The 20,346-nt window shown below is 38.5% G+C and overlaps 1 long non-coding RNA gene across 1 annotated transcript in view; it reads right to left on the minus strand.

The window, feature by feature from the left end:
- The window catches only part of LOC106994292 (uncharacterized), a 45,738-nt gene that overhangs the window by 7,701 nt on the left and 17,691 nt on the right, over positions 1 to 20,346 (minus strand). The window contains exon 2 of the long non-coding RNA XR_013407728.1: positions 4,607 to 4,820. This is a non-coding gene — a long non-coding RNA (uncharacterized LOC106994292). The remainder of the gene's footprint in view (positions 1 to 4,606; positions 4,821 to 20,346) is intronic.

Below are 20,346 nucleotides of genomic sequence, written 5' to 3' on the forward strand. Positions count from 1 at the left end.
TAAAGGGAACTTTGATCCCAGAGGCACTATTCTACAAACAGAAATCCCCTGCATTATATTTGAGAAGACTAACCATCTTTAAGATGAGTCCCCATTTTCCAGTTCTAGAGTGGAACCCTTGGTTTTTATAAATCTACCAGGGAAAAACATTTCCATATCCTAAACAAAGCTACCTGGCAGAGTAGCAGAGTTGGGCATTCAGTAGTAAGGCCCTACTTGCATAGCACAAAGCTAGATGTGTCAAAGTGTTATGAATTGTTCATGGTATGTGACAATCATGATTATATATTTCAGTGTTGTACCTTTGCATTGAAAAGCTTCTTTGCCTGAGTTTTCAGTTTCTCTGTTGTTCCTTCAAAGCAGGCAGCCACCATCTCTGAGAGCTGCTGCTATCACAGTAAATAAGAAGTTATGTGCTTCCTATCTGTCTCCTCATAACTAACTCTCTTCATTAAAGTTGGAAGGAACAGTGGTATGCTGAAGCTGGACAATACAGGCTCATTAGAGCTGACTGTTACATTTTCAGGAATTTTATTTTATTAGGTTGGTGCAAAAGTAATCAAAAGTCATGGCAAAAATTGCAGTTACTTTTGCACCAAACTAATACATATCACTATTAAAAATTAAATGGTATAACCTTAGAATTAAATAAATTTCTTTTTAAAAAGGTAACAAATAATCCAAACCCTTCACATATTAGTGATTTTACTACATTTTACAACAATCTATACTCATTATTTATGGTCATATTATCTATATGGTAGGAATATCATATAAAACTGTGCAACTCTTTTCCACTCCACATTCAGTGATGTCACATGGGTAGCTTGAAATGAACTATGAGCATTTACACCATGGAAATTGGCAAACACAAAAAAATAGGGCTATTTATTTATTTCAAGATAACTAGTTGTTAAATGTTTACCATCACACCACTGACAATGAGAGTATGAATAGATGTCAATTCCTTTGCCAATACTTGACAAAACAATTACTTAGGTTTACATGACTGGCTAGTGAGATATTTTGCCATCAACTATCTATTTTTATAATATTTTGAGCCTTGATACTCACAACTGAATTCCTTCATTCTCTCTTTATCACCAGTGAAAATTGTAAATCAGCAGCAATAAAGAATTAAATTGGGTTTCATCAAGAAATAAAAATGATGCCAATCAACTATGTGGGTAGCATTTTATGCTGTTAGAAAAGAAGTAAATATATGAAACTCATAAGTCTATTGCATGAATGTATCAGTCAGAGATGGAGAAAAAGCTTTCACAAGGGGAGGGACATACATTGTGTTTTGTGAAAACAATGTGCTAATATAAGGAAATGCACTGCATGGGTTCATAATTTGGTAATTATATGAGTTCATTAGTTGCTATATATTTGCTGTGCAGTAGTTTGTCCCTGATAGAAAGCTTTACTGAAGATCCTGGGATTAGGTCACAGAAGAATGATTTAGTAAACATCTAATGGCTATTGTCAATGTGGCTCACATTCAAAGCCAGACCCATCTGTAGAGGGGGATCCCTTGTGTGGTGCCTTTCTGTTTCATTTCCTTCACCAGGGAAGTCACAGTATTTATACTTCCTGGGAGTCCAGGCCCTGAGCCCCAGAGAGTATTCACCTCCACCTTATGTCCTACATCCCTAGTCCTTAATGTTTGTCTGAGGATTAACCTTATTCCTGAATAATTAATCCTAATAACATTTTCATTAGTGAGTAAAGGATATATATATGTGTGTGTGTGTGTGTGTGTGAGTTCTGCTGTAAAATTTCAGAGGACCAAAAACTCTGTGATAAAGATAAATAGTATTTTAATGCAATATATTTTAAAAATTAAACTTAATGCAAAAAACCCATGATTCATAGAATATCAAAATCTGAAATAAAGACAGGATTAGACTTTAGGATAAGGGTGCTGTTCCCACTAGTGAACCAGGCTTCCAAGTGGAATGCATTTATTCCCATTTTCATTTGTTTCCTGTGAGTTTGCTCAATTAACTATTTCTTTTCTCTCCTAAATTTTCAGCTTCTATATAGGCATTCATTTCCCAAAGCCTACAAACTTGCTAAGTTCCAACCACTTTGAAACGAAAACAAAAGCAGGAACTGCCTCATTTCAATTCCCTTGATTTTTCTCCTGTTAATATCCCACGCATTTTCCTTTATACCAAAGTTCCTTGAAAAAGTAACCTGTGCTCAGTGTCTTTATATTTTTACCTCCCATTTGGCATTTCCTCACCGCACAATGTTCATTATTCCTGTCTTTTGTGTGTTGGGGGGAGACAGGGTCTTGCTCTGTCACCTAGGCTGGGGTGCAGTGGGATGAATTCGGCCCACTGCAACCTCTGCCTCCTGGTTTCAAGCAATTCTCTTGCCTCACCCTCCCAAGTAGCTGGGATACAGGCGTACACCCCCACGCCCAGCAAATTTTTGTATTTTTTATTAGAGATGGGGTTTCACCATGTTTGCCAGGCTGGTCTTGAACTCCTGGCCTCTAGTGATCCACCCACTGTGGCCTCCCAAAATGCAGGGATTGCAGGCATGAGCCACCGCGCTTGGCCATTCCTGTCTTTTTGAGAAATCTCCTCTTTTTGACTTCTATGATATCACATTTTTATTATTCCTTTTTCTACCTCCAAATATTCCTTCTCAGTCTTACTTGCAATCTCATTTATTTCTGCCCTTTCTTAAAATGTTGGCAATCATCAGGCGCTAGCATCATCCTCTGCTTCCCTCACCCCTCCTTCAGTGACTACATCAACTCCCATGGGAGAACTATCAAAAACAAGCATACAACACTTATTTCCAGCTCTGAACTCTCTCCTGGGATACAGATTTTTATATAGACAGCCTACTAGACAGCCCCTCTTGGCCACTCATAGACACCTCAACCTCAACATATCCTAACACACTCATTACGTATCTCATTCACCACCACTCTGGTTGGCTTTACCTCTACTATTTATCTGGTTGAATGGCACAGGAATTCAACAAGGAAGCATGAAGCCACTCCAGAGCACTCCTTTTCCTCAAAGGCTAGAGCCCTGAGTACTCCTAAAGACACCACCTCCAGCATCCGTGGAGCTGCCAAGAGAAGCCCTCAGAATTTCACTTAGTGTTCGCACACAGGACTTGCGGGACAACCTGTGATCCTGGAAAGACCATCCCACATTATCACATTGCATTCCTCTTCTGTGCCCTCACCTTCTGCTTCTCTTCTTCCTGCTTCCTCTGTGCCAGAAATGCTAGCCTTTCTGCTTCTGCCTGGACCTTTCTTCCTCCAGATACACAGCTCCCCACCTTCCTTTGCTCATCTGTCTACTGATAGAAATATCTGCCCTTGAGGCCTTTCCTAACCACCCCACATAAAATTAGCAACCTACTCCCCTACTGTTCTCTTGTCTTCCTATCCAGCTTCATTTCCCTTCGTAGCACTTATACACACCTGACTTATTTTGTTTGTTTATTTTTCTTCTCTGTTAAAATGTGCATCCCCTGAAACCAGGGTCTAGCTTACTAACTATATTTTCATCACCTAGAACAGTGTTCAATCTTTAGTAGAAACACAACATACATTTGTTAAATGACTGTATGATTAATTACTATCATACCTACTCCTTCAACATTTATTGTCTCTATCAGTTTCCTTGGATATTCCTCACATATTCAATAAATATTCACTCAGCTCCTCATACGGGGCTTACAGAGTGCTGGCTGCTGCCATTGTCACTGCTGCAGGACTCATTGTCGACTCATTGTCTCCAGCCTGGACTCTTGGAATTGTCTCGTAATTGGTTTCCTTGCTTATAGTCAGTTCTCCTTTTTGTCTGTTCTTCATGCCGTTGCTAGGCTGTCTTTCCAACTTAGCTCAAATTGATAGCTTCTCTGTGAAGCGTTTCTCAATCATTTCAATAGAATGTCTTGCCCTTCCTTGTGCCTCAATGTGTCTTGTACAGATGGTTGTAATAGCAGACATACTATGGCACTTTGCTGAACATATTTATACATCTGTCATGTATTATTAGACTATAAACTCACTGAGGACAGATGCTATAGTCTTTTATTTGCCTTGAGTTTTATTTATCCTCACTATTTAACACAAATGTTGTTTAATACCAGGGCTATCATGAATGCTTGATAAATATTTGTTGAATAAGTAACATCATAGTGTTATCAACAAATTAACTGTCTTTATGCCAGAGAGTCTAAAGCACTTACACACAAATCATGGTATGTTTTTCTAACTTTTTTAAAAATGATGTGAACATACATCTTTGTATGATAGGTAAAAAACAGGTATTATTATCTCCCTCTAACAGAAGGAGGATTGGATTTATATCTGCTTCCTAAGATTAGTTTGCACCCATAACTGGATTGATAGCATCAAGTCTAGTGTGCAGATTATTAAATTGGATGCTGAGGGATCAGCAAAGAAAAGTAGAAACATTCTCTGCCTTCAAGGATCGTATTACCTGAAGAGGAAGACAATACCCATAGAAAATAGGTAGGAAAATAGGTCCATTGAAGCTCTTCTAAACAATCCTAAAAATGGACCACTCAAATATTGAGAGAAAGGAAAAAATGCTGAAATGACATCTGTAATCAAACTGGAACTTCTGTTGGAGATCAGCATCCGTATTCAGGTGACAGCTGCTCTATCCAGAGGGCTGCACACAGGGAGACAAGTCACCTCTTCCAAGCCTGTAGTGCTCCCTAATGGTCAGCTGTCCAGAGCATGCAGAAGAATCGCAGCATCCTGACAGTTTAATTCTGAGCATCACTTCCGCAATTTACCTGGAGGGAAGAAACTGAAGGCAGAATGCATAGGGAGATGATGATGAATTCCTAACAACTATTCTAGGTTAAATACCACTGACAAGTCAATGGGTAGAAGGTTTCAGTTTGAAGGAGGGAGTTAAAAAGTGACTAACTCCATATTTCTAAAACTAAATCAAAACTCTACCAGGAACTCAGCTTCAAAATTGTGATAGTTTGGTTTTCTGGGAAAATGACTGTGTACAAAGAGAACAAGGCAGGGAAGTCAGTTAACATTTCTAGGCACTTTTCATGTGTTTTAAATAGTTCTTTCAAACCCTCTCCCAAATGAATCCTCACAACAATATTGTGAGATAAATATTACTAATTCCATTATTATAGATGGGGATATTGTAGAAAATAAAGGCCCACATGAAAACAGTATGTCTTTTTATCAGTGTTGATATACTCATGAATACTTATTGTAATCAGTAGGTTATAATCTATTAGTCTCATTTATTTTGTTACCGTTACCAGCTTTGACCATGGGGAGTTCCCTCAAGTGGACTCTGGTATCCTTTTCACATGACTCGTCAATTTTTTATTGTTTCCTTACTTTCTGGCAACACAAGATATTTCAGGCTCCCCTTGTATTTCTTTTTCGTCAACTCTGGAATCAGCCAAGAAGCCCTGGTTCCGTTTATTTGAGAATGGTTTTAAAATGAAAATGCGATCTGAGCGCTGGGTGGGCTCATTTGCCAAGGTGTTTTTGTTTCCAGGGGCTCACAGAGAAAACAGGCGAGAAATATATGCATGTATACACATACGTAAGTTCCATGTACTTCCATCTACATCTTTTTCTATCTCTAGCTATCTCAAATATATCAAAAACACCAGTTCACACTGATATCTCAGATTCCAAATCACCAACTCAGGGTTCATTCTAGCCTGTCCCATCTCTGTCTCCAACAGTGAGGAACCAGACTCTCATTACCCCCAATATATTTATTTATTTGAGCAGTCCTAGAATATATACAAAGTAGTTATTGAATTGCTAACTCATACACTGGTGAAAAACAAATTCAGTAACAATATTTGTGAACAGGTTTTTTTTTTTTGTCTTTAGCCTTACAAAATATAGTCAAAACATTGTTTTTCAAATTTGTTACTGTATTTCATTTTGGATGTTCTCTACTTCCTAATTCATTTTGACTATTTGTTCAGTATGACTAACACGATCATGATACCAAAAGTCAAAGCACGTATGTGTGTGTGTACATATATATATATATATATATATATATATATATATGCACACATATATATCTAAAGATATAATCAGAGAAATGTCACCTCCCTTTCGTCCTTCTCCTTTGTTCCTGCTCTCCCATTCTTTCTATTGAGTCCCTACCCATCTCCTTTGGGTAACCAATCTCATTAGTTCAGGTTTATTCTTCCTGTGTTTCTATTTGCACAGACAAGAAGATACATGTATATTTTCTTTTCCTTTTTTTGTTTTGTTTTCTTTCTTCTTCTTCTTTTTTTTTTTTTTAGACTCTCACTCTTTTTCACAGGCTGGAATACAGTGGCATGACCACGACTTACTGCAGCCTCGACCTCCTGGGCTTAGGTGATTCTCCCACCTCAGCTTCCAGAGTAGCTGGGACCATAGGCTCATGCCATCACACCCTGGTAACTTTTGTATTTTTTGTAGAGACAGGGTTTTACCATGTTGCCCAGACTGGTCTCGAACTCCTAGGCTCAAGAAATACACCCACCTCAGCTTCCCAAAGTGCTGGGGTTACAGGCATGAGCCACCACACCTGGCCTTATGTGTGTACTTTTTAATACTATGTTATACACACTAGGATGTACATAACATCCTAGGATTGCATTTGGCTTTTTCACTTAAAAGTATATCCTGGGGCTGGGCACGGTGGCTCATGTCTGTAATCCCAGCACTTTGGGAGGCCAAGGTGGTCGGATCACCTGAGGTCAGGAGTTCAAAACCAGCCTGACCAACATGGAGAAACCCCGTCTCTACTAAAAATACAAAATTAGCCAGCGTGGTGGCACATGCCTGTAATCCCAGCTACTCAGGAGGCTGAGGCAGGAGAATCACTTGAACCCGGGAGGTGGAGGTTGCAGTGAGCCGAGGTCACGCCATTGCACTCCAGCCTGGGCAACAAAAGCGAAACTCTGTCTCAAAAAAAAAAAAAAAAGTATATCCTGGAAATTAATCCACATCACTAGTTTCTTGCTGAATGTTCCTGGTCTTTTAGGTAACAAGCCTCTGCTTTGTCCCCCAGTTCTGCCAGGAGTTCAATTGTCCAGAGAGCCTTTCTCCTCCTCCAGATCCCAAATTTGGCTGAGGAAATGTTTGTCTCCCTTTTATTTTTGTTCTTTGAGGAGACCTTTAGTCTATGTCTCTCTTGGAATTTAGATAGCACCATCCCTGGGGCATGGCCACATCTGGACTCATCTTTGAACCCTGTCACTGAAGGGATTCAGTGCTGCTTCAGAGACCAGGTGGCTAGGGGAACGTGTGTGAAAATGGAATAGAATGCATCAGATAAAGGTATGGACTTAGAAACAAGATGGAAACATGAGGGCATCCATCTGGGACTGGCTTTACCTTATCTTACCCTCCTCCCTCCCCATCACACTGTTGCTTCTTTGAACCATCTCTACTTCTTTTCCCTTTCAAAGCAACTCTGATGTTTACTTCATCTGCTCTCCTCTGTGTGTCGGTAGAAAGGGGATTATTTCTTTTCTCCAAGGTTTCCCCTGTTGAATGAGGTCCCTTGATAACAAACTTTCCAAATCAGTTGTTTCCTAAACATATTTTCAAACATTCAACCAGCTTTGGTCTTTGCTAGATCCTCTTTTGGGAGTGCCTTTCTACTCCTTCTCTACCTGGAGAACTCCGGCTCAGCAGATAAATATATCATTATCTTTGTCACATGGTCCCAGTCTCCCTTTTCCTGGAAACCCTGTGGAATGAGTTCATCCCTCCTCTATGCTCCTACAGCTCCCTGTGTCCTCCTTATTACAGCATTTTCCGCATTATGTCATTATGTTGTAATTAGATGTTTGCAGATCTGTCTCCCCCCACTAGACCATGACTGCTTGAGGCCTGGGATAATTATGTTTTATTCTTTTTTGTGTCTCCAGTGCCTTGCAGTATCTGCCACATAGTGGGTGCTGAGTAATGTTTAAATGATTTCATTAACTATACTTCTTTGTCACACATGCACAGTCATTTAGCACAGATACAGAAAGGGAGCACCTCTAAAGAGATTTCACGCATTCTGCTAACAAGGAGGAAACTAAAGCACTAGGGTTAAGTCAGAAGTTTCTGTTTTTTAGCTGATGATTAGGTCTTGCCCGACCCTTAAATTGAGAGAGGCACTGAATAAAATGGTCAGATTTTCCACAAACTCAACCTAGGCCAACTGGAGAAGTTTCACTCTTGCCTGGACCAAAAAGCGTTAGAATACAGTGAAGGATGGGCTTATGGAATGGTTCTTCCTCTTCTGGAAGCAAATGTCTATAATAATTTAGGTCCCATTGGCTTGTATCTCAACCATGCAACTGGACTTATTAATTTGAACTTTTAATTACTAACAACCTGCTGACCTGAAACTTCTTAGGATCCTCAGAGCAAGGAAATAACCTTCTCCAGGAGAGAGAATAAAAATAAAATAAAACAAAAGCCAAGTCTGGCACCCAGCTATGTTGGTGTCTTCTAAAGTAGGAACACCATAATAAAGGCTTTCTGCTTCTGTTTCATTATGTGACAGTCAGAGACTATAAACACTGTCGGTGGCAGAGAAAACAGTATCTAGAAACAAATAAGAGAAACTAAAGATGAAACTGGGAATATGTGCACAGCTTATGCTTTGGTATTCTGTGGTCATGACAGCTTTTGCTCTTATGAACGTACTGAGTGTGGTGTTCTTTTTCCCTGTAATGATTTCTGAAACTGTGTGACTTGTGGAATTTGCCTTAAAAAATGCAGTGAGTGTTTAATCGCTCAGGGTGTAAGTAACCACATTCTGTTCGACTGTGCTTCCAGCCCTCACTTTCCTCCTTATCAGTGACAGTATTCCAAACACTTGTCTCAATTTTCAGATCAAAGCTGATGAAAAACAGACCTCTAAAGGGTTGAACTGCCTTCTGCATTTTTGTTCATCGGAATAAAATACCTATACCACTTGAAAGGGCTGAGTTTTTTTTAGTGCCTCATCTGTAGATTGTAAATTCTGTTTTGCCTTCCTGCTTTACTTATTTCTTACTCTGTCAATGTCATCTGCTTCATGAAATGTATCTTTTAATTAATTATTCTTGTCTCAGGTTGTCTGCTGTGGCTCACTGTCAGGGCAAGAATTCATATCAGCAAAATAGGATATGTTGCTCAATGGAAATATCTTGGCTTATTTCAACATGAGATTAACTTCATTTACCCAATAAGCACCTTAACTGATTTTTCAGATAAATCTTTTTGTTGTTTATATTTTATTTGAAGTTGCATACAACATTGCTTTTCTAAAAGAGCAGAAATTCAGAAGCATGAGAACATTAAACTATAGAAGACCCTAGAAGTCTGATTGAAAAAACATTTAGAGAGAATTCTAAAGCTAGAAGCCAAGTTCAACGACACAATAACAATTCCATTCGTATTCTGATCCATGGGAAATCTCCAAAAAAGGCCTCCCAGAAATGCATAATAAAATATGGATAGTTTGAAGAGGTTACACATGATTTGCCTGAGTTTATTAAAACAATGGAATCAGTTATAAATAATGCAGAAAAGATTTATAAAATAAGTGAAGGTAAATAGATTTAAAACAAATAGAAACAAGATGGGTGACAAAATAAGCAAATCTCTATGACTTTTTCAAAGGCAGCCTTTAAAAACAATGGTAGATTTTCAAAGCTATTTACTAAAGTGAACAGAAACAAACTTTGTATTTTTTGGAGAACCATAATTTAGTCTTGTTGGGATGAAATTGAGGTTCAAAGATTTACAGGTACTGGTAGAGTATTTCTGAAATGATAGGATCAGAAGTATTATTGAATTTAGAATTTTTTTTAAAATTTTGGAATATTTGCATATACACAATGAGATATCTTAGGAATGGGACCTAAGTCTAAACATGAAATTCACTTGTGTTTCATACACACTTTATACACATAGCCTGAAAGTAATTTTATGCAATATTTTAAAATAATTTTGTGTAAGAAAGTTTTGACTGCAGTCAGGTGGGGAATTTTCCAGTTGGGGCATCATATTGGTACTCCACAAGTTTCCTATTTTGAAGCATTTTTTTTTTCTTTTTTTTGAGATGGAGTTTCACTCTTGCCACCCAGGCTGGAGTGCCATGGCACGATCTTGGCTCACTGCAACCTCTGCCTCCCAGGTTCAAGCGATTCTCCTGCATCAGCCTCCCAAGTAATTGGGATTACAGGCATGCACCACCACGCCTGGCTAATTTTTGTATTGTTAGTAGAGACAGGGTTTTGCCATGTCGGCTAGGCTGGTCTCGAACTCCTGACCTCAGGTGATCAGCCCACCTCAGCCTTGCATAGTACTGGGATTACAGGCATGAGCCACCGTGCTCGGCTTTGAGGCATTTTTGATTTGAGGATTTTTGGACTAGGAATGCTCAACTTGTATTTCTGAAAGGAGGATATTCTTTTCAGTGTAATCCTTCAGGACCGAATTTGTACTCCTTTCCTAAGGAGAATGAAGGGTCATCCTTCTTTTAGTCCAGATATTAGGAGCACTATAGTAATGTGATATTTGGTTATTATGACTGACTGCATGGTGTGGAAAGGTCACTGGACTAAAAAGGAAGAACTGTAGGTTCTCATCCCAGATGCATCATTAACTGGTTTTGTGACCTTGGGAAAAATCAATGAATTTGACAAATATTCCTTAATCACCTAGGTACTATGCAAGATGTCGGAGCTAAAATGGCAATAGGAAAAGTTCCTCGGCTTTCCCCTCAGAAAGACTGGCAGCAAAAAAAATAATAATAAAGAGCTACGCTTGCCACAGTAAGAAATAGATGGGATGGGTCTAGGGACAGAAATAGGCCTTCCAGGAATTTCAAGCCCTTTGGCCTTGCTAGATTCGAGGGTGCTTGACAAGGTGGGCCGAAGATAAGGCTGGAATCATAGACAGGCACCAAATTGTGCAGTGTCTTTTGCATTACAGTAAGAATTTGGACCTTAATGATGTATTCAGTAATACTCAAATTTTCGTATGCAATCGAATTACTTGGGGGAGTTTATTAAAACACAAGCATCTGCCCTTGAGTGACAACATCCGAATCTCCAGTGGCAGGATCAGGACACATGTATTTGACAAGCCCCTCAGGTGCTTCTGGTGTACACAAAAGTTTGAGAGCCACTGTTATAGTCAGTGGGGAACCACTGAAGACCCTGGCGTAAGGGAGTAACAACAGATTTATATTTTAGAAAGATCACTGTGCAAAGAGCGTAGAGAATAGACTTGAGGGTATGATCCTGGGGACAAGGAGACTGATTAAAAAGACGATTTTCTTTGTAACTCAGGACCCAGCCTCCTCTCCTGGGTATATGTCTGAGGAAAAAAATCCGATATATGTACCTTAGGAAACAGTAGAAAAGTATTCATGTGATGTGTGGAGTAGCAAAAAAAATAAGACTGTCCCAAATATCTATGATTAGGAGAATAAACTGTGGTATTTTCCCATAAAAGAATATGCTACAACAGTGAAAATGAATGATTCAAATCTATATGCAATTAAATAGATGAATCTTACAAACATAGGGGTCCCCCTATCCTCAGGGGATATATTCCAAGACCTCCAGTGGATGCCTGAAACCTTGGATAGTACTGAACCCTATATATCCTTTGTTTTTTCCTATACATACCTAAGATAAAGTTTATAATTTATAAATTAGGCACAGTAAGAGATTAACAATGAATAATAAATTGGATAATGATTATAATATACTGTAATAAAAGTTATGTGAATATGATCTCTCTCTTTCTCTCTTTCCCTCTCAAAATATATTATTGTACTGTACTTAGCCTTCTTCTTCTTGTGATCTGTTGATTTGATAACTGAGACAGCTACTAAGTGACTTACACGTGGGCAACATGGATGTGTGGATATGGTGGACAAAGGTATGATTCGTGTCCAGCTGGGAAGAAGTGGGACAGTGCAAGATTTCATCATGCTACTCGGAATGGCCTGTGATTTAAAACTTATGAATTGTTTATTTCTGGAATTTTCTATTTAATATTTTTGGACTACAGTTGACCATGGGTAACTGAAACCACGGAAAACAAAACTGTGGATAAATGGGGAGTACTACAGAGTTTTGAAAGTAAAAAAAGCAGTAATGAACGACTACATACTGTGAAAGTTGTTGGGATCAAAATGGAGTGACATGTCAGATTCTGGCAAAATGGAATTAGGCAGTCATGAAGTGGGGGGATTCTTACACATATTTGCCAGAAACTATCACAAGATTCTGCCAAACCCATAATATTGCATAAAACCACCACAACCTTGCACACTGTGCTCCCCCCCAACAAAAAAAAAAAAAAAAGAGAGAAAAAGAAAAAGGAAAAGATACTTTTGTGCGGACATCTGCCTAGCAAATGCCTCTCCAGTCGGACTGATGCTACCCTTATTTTTGATCCTTGTAACCAAGGGTAATTGTCTCACAACAACTTATGTAACCCTCCTCATTTTGCCTTTAAAAATGCTTGTCTTTCTTTGCTTTCCTGGATGTGCCTATGATTTGTCATAGCATATGTGTCCCATGTTGCAATGCCCTATTTTTTCCTGATTAAACTAAATATTCTTAGATAGCCTCTCTCTGTTTGCTATTTAAGTTGACAATACTATATGATACCATTCAAATAGGGTTTTAAAGTGAACAAAATTAAACAGTTATATATACACATTGTTTTTCAACAAAGCAAGGGAATAAAACCACACAATTTAGGACAGCATTACCACTTGTTGAGGTCAATGGATTTGGCTAAGGATAAAATACACAGTATCTTCAATGGTGATGATAACATTTTATTTCAGTAGTTGAATGGTAGATTGATGGCTCTTTGTGTTTTGACTATGCTTCATAACTTATATTTGGTAACTAGTCTGCAAAGATGGCTCTCCAAAGCATGGTGCCTCCCAGTGTTCATGCTTTTGTATAGTCTTCTCCCACATTGAACCTGGGGCCTTAATCAAGAGGATGCAGCAGAAGTGACACGTGTGACTTCTAAGCCTTGTATCTGCCTCCTGGGCCTCTTGGAACACATGTTCTGTGAAAGCAAGCCACCATGCAGGAAGTCACCAGACACCACCATGTGAGAAAGCCCAAGTGAGTCACATAGAGAGCTGCCTGGAGACAAGGGATGTCTGGCTAGCTATTCCCAGCTGAGTCGCTGGTTGTATCAGTGAAGAAGCCATCATGGGTGTCCAGCACAGTTGAGTCTGCAGATGACTCCAGCCCCAGCCACTACCTGCAACTGCATGAGAAACCCCAAGAGACAACTGAGCCCAGTAAACCCTCAGAACTGTGAGAGAGAGTAGCACATCATTGTTCTAAGCCACAAAGTTGGAAATGGTGGTCATACAAGAGATAGTCAGAACATGATGTCACATATATTCTTTTTTATGCATCAAACACTGCAATTTTTTTTCAGAAATGAGATTATTACCACACGTTGGAATCAGACTGTCTGGCTTCAAATCCTGATTCTGCCACTCTTAGCTTCTGTCACTTATCCTGAATAAGTCACTTAACCTCTCTAAGAATCAGTTTTATCATCTGAGAAATGGGGAAAATAATAGTTCCTACCTCATAGGTAAGTTGGGAGGCTTAAGAAATACTGACTTTGTATATTCTTATCTAGCTAGAAAGTAAGGACATTACAACTTGTAGGGACCAAGCAGTACTACACAAACTTGCCTCTTCTATGGATGAAAGAGGAAAGAAAAAAGCTTTTGTAAATGAAATGTGGGTTATAGCTCAAGAACTCCTATGAGTATTCATGGTAAACAGGATTCAGCTGGAACAAGTGGCTATAAAATCTGTTCCCACTCTGTGGTTTTATGAAGATTCATTGATTTCCTGCAGTTTATTTCAGGTATAAAACATGTGAACTCAGATTTCTCAGAGATAGATTTCCCTAATTTTAGCATTATCTCTGTCCATGTCTTCCCTCTCCTGTGGAACTCTCCACTTTGGGCCCAGTCATCTCATGTTAGGTGAAAGCAAAAAATAAAGGGGTCGTTCAGTCAATCCACTTGATGGCTGGTTAATACATCACATAGAAGGAAGGGGCAAGGAATGAGGAACAGGAGACTGATAGTGCTGTTCTTTCTGCAGGGCATTTGAAGTCTGGGAACAGAAACTGTACAAGTGATTCTAGGAAGCAATCTTGTTTGAAAGATGATTATACTCTAGGAAGGGGTGAAATATGACCATTGTGCATCCCAGAGATATCCTCAGAATATGATGAAAGCCAATTTCCACCCTTTCCCATTTAGCTTGGTCCACAAGCTACATGGTTCAGGAGCATTAGGAAAATGCCAGCCAGGAGGTAAGCATTGTCTGAAAAGCCTGTTGCCCATGGAGCTTGTGAACCACAAAATATCAACATTGACATCAGCTGGAGGAGATCTGACGGGAATCAGGCACGGCATGACTGCAGGCTGTGTAGGGGCTAGGCACTCTATCTGCAGACCCTGGAGCTCACCCAGATCAGAGGATGACTTCCATCTGTTCTCCACACCCACCGGGGCAGAACAAAAAGTATGGGGTTATAATCCAGCAGGAGGTATATGGGTTAGATGAGCTCCAGAGGTCTCTTTAAGCTCTAATTCAATGAATACTGTCTTTCTTATGTCTGAGAAGAGGTAGCATTTTAAAAAACTGAGTTTGCTTTTGAAAAAAATTGTACTTGTGAAATATTTGTTGAAACTTCATAAATATCTGTACTTTAAAAAATATTTTAACTGCAGTTAAATGTTCAGATTTGCTAGAGAGCTGCCGCAAAACTTCAGAGCTTTATTTACATAATCTTTCTCTTTACAGATTTCTTCTTTCTTCCACTGAATTTTGAGGGGGAAAATAAGTCATTTCTCCTCCAAGAAGTCCCTCTGCTTCCAGCAGTCTGCTATGGTTTTTAGTGGCAATCCTAAATGTCTGGAGTGCAGTGGCGTGATCTCGGCTCATTGCAAGCTCTGCCTCCCGGGTTCACGCCATTCTCCTGCCTCAGCCTCCCGAGTAGCTGGGACTACAGGCGCCTCCCACCACGCCCCGCTAATTTTTTCGTATTTTTAGTAGAGACGGGGTTTCACCGTGTTAGCCAGGATGGTCTCGATTTCCTGACCTCGTGATTCACCCGCCTTGGCCTCCCAAAGTGCTGGGATTACAGGTGTGAGCCACCACGCCCGGCCCAAAATTGGTATTTTACTACCATCTAGCTCTCAGATTCCATTCAAGATGTGCCAACTGTCACAACGATATCCTTCACAGAAAAAACATCTGGTTCGGAATCAAGTGTTTCACTTAGTTGTTAATTAAGTTGCCTTCACTTTGGAATGGGTTTCTGTGCTTCCTTGACTTTCGTTACTTTGACAATTTTGAAGATTACAGATTAGTTTTTGTTGTTGTTGTTGTTGTTGTTGTTTTTTAATAGAATGGCTGTCATTTTGTTACCTCATGATTAGAATCACAGTATGAATTTTGGCAGGAATACCACCAAAGGGATGTTGGTTCTCATTGTATCCTGTCAGATGGAATGTGATTTTGATTTGTCTGATGAGCTGATGTTAACTTAGATCACGCTATTAAAGTCACACCTACCAGTCTTATCTGTATTTACCTCTTCCCTTTTTAAATCAATAAATGCTCTATGGGGAGACACTTGTAAGCTACATAAATATCTTGTTCCATATCTGACTTTCTATTTGTTTCACTGTGGACTCTTGGATTCCTACTTCATTCAATGGATTATAATGTTACTATATTTATTTTGGTACTCATATGACCATGGGATCCCCTTGAAGGTGGTTCCCATGTCCTTTTCCCATGTCCTTACCTTTTTTTAGTACTTTCTTATTTCCTGGCACAAGAAGATGTTCTGGGCTCGTCTGGTCCTTTTTCTGCCCCAGCCCTGGAATCAGCCATTTCTCTAAGGACTCCAGTTCCTTTTAATGGTGAATGGTACTTAGAAACTAAACTTTGATTGCTAGGTGTGCATATTGCTATTGGGGTGTTGCTGCTGCAATTCTCTCAGGCCTTTCAAGCCCTTTCTTTATAGTTGAAGAAAGTTACCCATTTGTCACATGTGTTGCAAGTAGCTTTTCTCAGTGTGAAGTTTTTGTTTTGACTTTATGATTATTTTTTCCTGTTCAGAAATAATTGATCATTTTGCAGCCCAATTTGCCCACCGTTCTTGTTTTGCTTCTGGGGTTAATTTATTAGCCATTCCACACTTCAGAGTTAAAAACATTTTCCCAATGTCTTCTTCAAATTCTTTCATAGAAAAATATATTTTAAAAAGTCTTAAAGTACACATATTTTTATGTTGGTGAAGAAAAAAATGTGTTTCATTTAGAGAGCAAGCTCAGTGCCACAGACTGATTCACTGTCTGAGGAAAACCAAAGATGGATCCAATTTTTTGGATATGTAAGCATTTTGTGAACAGTTCTAAGAGCTCCTTATCCACATTAGTGGTTTTCTTACCCTGGTTGACAATTATCACGACCTTAGGAAATTTTTTCAAACATGCTGCTACCCAGTATCCACCACAAAAAGCAATTGAATCAGAACCTCTAGGAATTGCTGAGTAAGAACTTTTTTAAGTGCTACAGGTGATTTTAATGTGCTGCCAAGACTGAGAACCACTCATCTAATTACATATCCTCACACTTGTCTAAAATTCTGTCATGAGTAACTGTTTCCTTCAGACTAAGCAATTCCTTTTTGGTTATTTTCTTTCTTGGTTATCTTCTTTTAAAACACATATTTTTTCAAAGATTTAATACAGCAAGTTTCTAATAATTTAGACTAGTGAGTTTAGCAGACTTTGAAAATGAAGACACAAGCATTAAAGTTATAGTTATACATGTGTGGAAATGACATATGCAGCACACCCACTGTCCTGCACTGGTTGTACACAGAAGGCAGCAGCTACCTAGGTAAAGGTGATATGGGTGGAAATGTTAATAGGAAGAAGCTTTGTCTTCAGAATAATCTCAAGGGGAACCCTTAACAATACATTTGGAATTTTTGAAAACAAGAGCAAGCTGCAAGGTACGTGATGTTAAAAATATGACCCATTATCTGTGTGATTATGATCAAGTGACTTTACTTTGAAGAGCCTCAGTTTCCTTATTCACAAAAATGAAGCTGATATTAATAACTCTTTCATGAGATTGTTTTGAGAATTACATCAGATCGTAAAGGTAAAGCCCTTTACATGTACTTCTCATAGCAAATACTCAGGAAGTGTTTGCCTTTAAATAACAAATAGCTACTTTCACTCCTAGCCAGTATCACTTCTAACAGATAACTTTTTCTGCATAAACCAAAATGCACATTGACTTAAATTTGCTTCTTGAGTGTCCTGTGTATAATATTCAGTAGTATCACTATTTAATATTAATCTTAGAATAAGAGTTTTGAGCTGAGACAGTTTTTTTGTTTTTTTGTTTTTTTTGCAACGAGTATGCATTTGTGATTTCTAAGAAAAATTCAGTAAAGGGAAAAAATACACTTAAAATAGGTTGAATAGTTAAATTTTTCATCCTAATTGTTGGAATTATATGGGGGTAATGAATGACTCCAAAATTGTAAATAATGCTAAAATTGTTTATTGCATTAAAATTCTAGTGCTGTAACTCTTGCATTATCATGTGTATGTATCATATTCTGGAAAAAGTAATGTCAGAACATGAGGCAATCATGGATGTTACTGAACATGGATATTTATTATGGCATTTAAATTAATATTACACATAAAATATTAAGTGACCTTATTTCACCTGATGTATTTTAAGAGTCAACTGAGCTTGTGACAGTTTGAAATAATAGACAAAGGATCTCAGAAATACACTCAGAATTATGTAGCCTGAGGCATGCACAATTTCCTGTGGTGTCAAGTAAAATGAATATGAAGTACATCCTTAATAAGTAGAAACAAAAACTGATAGCTCTTACAAACGGGGAACTCTCTTAAGCTTTATATATATATATGAAAAATCTATCAACATAGTTCTTTTATTTAAAGGAAATTGATGGTTTAAGTAAACTGTATTTATATAGCCATCAATTCTCCTTATAAAGATCTTCCACAGGGAAATTTTTGCACCTGTGAATCGGTTCCAAGACACAGTTAGCTGACAGAGTTTATATTGATGCCTAAACCAGGCCATAGGTTGAAGGGGTTGGGAGAATACTTGCTTCCAGCTAGTAAGTTTTTATTAAGCCTCCATAATGAATTAGCTCTATATTAGGGACTGAGATAACTATGGGCTTAGGTAATATAATGAAGGATATGTGATATATTAGATAATAACTTTTTTTTTAAACTAAACTAAAAAGAAATATTTATTTGGATTGAAGTAGTCAAGGAAAGCTTTGTAAGATAGGACTGACTTGGAACCTAAAGTGTCTGGACAGATGGAAGTGGAGGAAAGAGAAAGAAAGCATTCCAGGAAGATCAATGTGTAGATGTAAGCTTAGAGGTGAGAATAAGCAAGTAGTATGTGGGGGCTACATTCATTCATTTTTGCTATGTAACAAATCATCTCCCAACATAGTGACTGAAAACAAAGGCCATTTGCCATTGTCTATTTTTGTAAGACTGGATGGGTGATTCTGCTGATCTGGGCCAGGCTCTGTGGATGTCAGCTGGACTTTCTATCAGTTGGGATGCAGTTAGCTGGAAGGTCAGGCAGTGGTGGGCTGGTCTGTAGTAACTCACACGTTAGGCTCACTGGCTGATTGTTGGTTGATTGTTGGCCAAAGTGCCTCAGCTCACCTCTGTTTATTCTCTCATCCTCCAATTGCCTGGTCTGTGCTTGTTCTCCTCACATGGTAGGGATACAAAGGAGCAAGAGCAGAAGTGTTCCAAAGTCTCTTGAGGCATCAACCTGAACCTGGCACACTATCGCTTTTTGCTAAATTCTATTAGTGAAAGCATATCACAAGGCCAGCCTGGATTCCAGCGGTAGAGACTTAAATGGGAGGAGCGCAAAGTCACATCATAAAGGATACAGGGAAGGCTACTTTTGCAATCTTCCACATGGGCCATCTCACTGCAGTATGGAGGATATGAAAAAAAATAGAGCAATTCTCTAGGAAGATTAGTTTGGCAATAGTCCACATAGATATGAGAATTCATGGAAGAGACTGAAATTAAGGAGATATCAGGGGCTGCATCAGTAAACCTGGTGAGAGGTATTAGGACCATGACAAGGATGGAGGCAGTACTGTAAGAATTTTTGTTGTTTTGTTAAAAGCAACTGCCATATAAATTGTTTCATCCCTTTGGAAATATTTGGGAGCATTTTTGAATTGATCTTGGCTCACAGTCATATGTTTCTGAATTGTGCATTTTCATATCTGTATCTTTGGGCTGCAGCCTGTCTGGGGTCTTTGGTTGATCATGAGCACACAACATCGTGCTGACTCCCCCAAACAGTACCATATATCCAGCAAATCTGCTGGTGTGAGCACTTTGGGTACACATTCATCAGCGTTCAGCTGTTCAACAACCAAAAGATTTTTTTATGGTGTTTGCACTCTCCTGAGTGGAAAGAGTTTCCCAGGAGATTTGAAAGAATATTCCAGTCTTGGTTTCTTGGATCCCGTCTACAACTTCAAGAGTTCTTATTCAAATACTTAACCTGTTATGTAACTTGTTTCATTCCTTTGTTGGTGGGACTGTCCCAACATGATGTTATCAGCTATGAGGTGCTAGTTATCATCCTGAATTAACCTTAACTCTACTTAGAGCAATAAATGATGGTGTTACTGCTTTTGGCAATTAACAGATATCACATCAGGTTAAAAAGTGGAAGTATATTTATAAAAATCCTAAGACTTATGGAACAAGTAACTTTCACAAGAATTAAACAAAATAAAGACTGTACTGATTTTTTAAAGTATTTTATGTTTCTTTAGGAAGTCTGAAGAAAAATGTAATAATTGAGTTAGGTCTTGAAGAGATCTTAAGAGGTCACTCTGAGAATACTTGTCTTAGAATAGAAAAATTAGCTAATACCAACTAAAGATTTCAGATACTCATCATACTTTCCAAATTGATTAAAAAATTTATTGCTTTAATAACTCAAAGTTCAATTGTTATTACCTACCCTGATACTCTTTTCAAATGGCCATATTGTTTTGTTCTAATGATTTAGCTTTTCCAAAGACTGTAAATCTTATATGCAAAATTTAATTGCTTCCTATGAAGGAAAGAGGAGATGATGGAAATGCCTAGTGTGGGGCTCCAGAAAAACAATGCATTTATCTCTATTTCTGTCTGTTGA

The sequence above is a fragment of the Macaca mulatta genome, chromosome 17 (assembly GCF_049350105.2).
Source record: "Macaca mulatta isolate MMU2019108-1 chromosome 17, T2T-MMU8v2.0, whole genome shotgun sequence".
In the NCBI taxonomy this organism is placed as follows: Eukaryota; Metazoa; Chordata; class Mammalia; order Primates; family Cercopithecidae; genus Macaca; species Macaca mulatta.